The following is a 2,145-nucleotide window of genomic DNA, read 5'->3' on the forward strand; positions in this document are numbered from 1 at the left end:
CTGGAACTGCAGGAGCATTTGTTGAAAATTTTTCGAAGGAGGATAATTCAAGAACCGGTTGACGGATTGTCGTGATTTTTGGTATGTAGGTAGTTGAAGTGATGCTTGACATGATCAGATGACAATTATGCAAATCTGGAGCTAATTTGCATAATTAATGAGGAAATTCTATAAATCTGCTTTGTTTGATAATAGACCTATGAAACACTTGTGACATTTGTGAGAACATCTGAAGATATAGATTATGTAAATGAGGACCTAATTTGCATAATAAATGGCAAATTTTTATAATTTCATAGTTGTAACTGCTGGGAATTTCATACTTGCCACATTTGGAAGTTAAGTGAAGGTGAACATCAACAAACATAATTTATTCAATCATGGCCTCATTTGCATAATTTATGAGGAAGTGCTATAATAGCATTTTTGTTAAGATAAGGCTGTCATTGGGTGTAGAATATGATCAACTGATATAATCCATGCAAATGGGGTTCTTATTTACAAAATCAATGATTAAAATTGTATAATTTGTCAACCACAAGAGTTAACATCATTTGGCGAAGGTATGAGATCGTGGAACTCTTGTTCTAGTGTGAAATTTATGTAACACTAATGGAGATCCTGATAAAACAAACAAACAAACAACAATAAGCAGTATTTGTCTATTGCACAACAAGATTTTCTCTAATTAGCATTGGCCATTGCCAAATCTCACAACAGCAAATTGTTGTTACATCATACAAAAGAGAGTCCCTCACAATTTCGGCTAGTTTATTTTCTTAAAAAATCTCATGTCAATGATACTAATCATACATCTCACCAATTTGATGACTTTCTCACCATTAGACCTTTGTGTGAAATGGTACTTCTGTCATCAATGCAAAAACTTGACTTTAGGTACTCTCTGAAGCAGAGGTTTAGGCTTCGGTTTATTTTGACATGTTTTAAGCGTTTTATTGGGCTTGAATTTTTGTACTACTGGTATCTGTTTTATGGAGTATTGAATACTGCCGTGCCAACGATACTGTCTTATCATTTGCATTTGATGCTGTCTTGCAATAACCAAAAGATCTGCTGGGAGATTAGAAAGTTTTGGTGGGCTTAAATTGGGAAGAAATTACAACATGGTAGACTCACAACTAGGAAGGTGACAGTCATCATTCGAATGGGGAACAGATGAAGGGGAAGATTTTACCTTCGCCAAGAAGGTTATGTTCGGTCGAGTGACGTCAAAACTTTTTTTTTATTCCAACATCTAATCACAAGATGTGGTGACGGCACAATCAAGTTTTTTCAACTTATATTAATGCCGCCACCAACACAGGGGGCAATACAATACTCATTTGCACCTGAGCAAGTGGCGAAAGTCATGTAAAGTGCCCTTCCCAGGGGCACAAGATCGGTGGCATGTCAGGACTCGAACAGGGGACCTCTTGGTTCCGAGTCGAACACTCTGCCGCTACGCCACACGACGTCAAAACTTTGGATCCGTGAGATATGCATGCGATCATTTGCCGACAGAGTGATACAGAGGTGCTCACTGTTTGGGTCTCTGCCAGTTGCAGGGGGCGAAAATAGATGAATGTCTTTCACGGGCATTTTTGCTCTAAATTATTTTCGCTGGCAAGAAAGTAAAGGGTTAGCTGAAACTGGGTGCCATCCGATTCGCTCCTTACACTCGCCTGCCGGAAAATGAGTGTAATAAGACCGTAGCAAAATCAGATAGTACCCAGGCTACAGTTAGCTATCAACTGCTCATTCCTTGGCCAGCCCTTCATCTGACCTACATGTAGCTTCGGACACATTGTTCTCTGGTTACAGTGGTCCTGCGGCACCTTGATACAGGGTGATGACCGATCCATCGCCTGCGTTGATGATGGCGTTGTGCGACCCGTGTATGTAGTTCTCATAGTGCAGGTTTCCAGTATCTCCTTGCTCCTCTTCATGGTCGTCTCTTACACCACACAGGAGGTCGTTGACGTTTTCTGAGAAGCCAAGGATGTCGTGGTGGACGATGTCGTCATCTTCTTTCGCCTTGTTGATCTCTTCCATGCTGTAGGCGTAGATTTCTTCTCTGTGTTCCTTCAGTGCACGAGCGCTGAGCACCCTCTCTTCCGGTAGTAGTGCCTGGGCTGACCTCGTCAA

At 40.9% G+C, this 2,145-nt stretch overlaps 1 pseudogene; it reads right to left on the minus strand.

Annotated features, from left to right (window-relative positions):
• Nucleotides 1–703: 703 nt before the first annotated feature.
• Nucleotides 704–2,145, minus strand: part of LOC109473238 — a 13,714-nt pseudogene continuing 12,272 nt past the window's right edge.

The sequence above is a fragment of the Branchiostoma belcheri genome, unplaced genomic scaffold, assembly GCF_001625305.1.
Source record: "Branchiostoma belcheri isolate BF01 breed outbred unplaced genomic scaffold, Haploidv18h27 scaffold296, whole genome shotgun sequence".
Classification (NCBI taxonomy): Eukaryota; Metazoa; Chordata; class Leptocardii; order Amphioxiformes; family Branchiostomatidae; genus Branchiostoma; species Branchiostoma belcheri.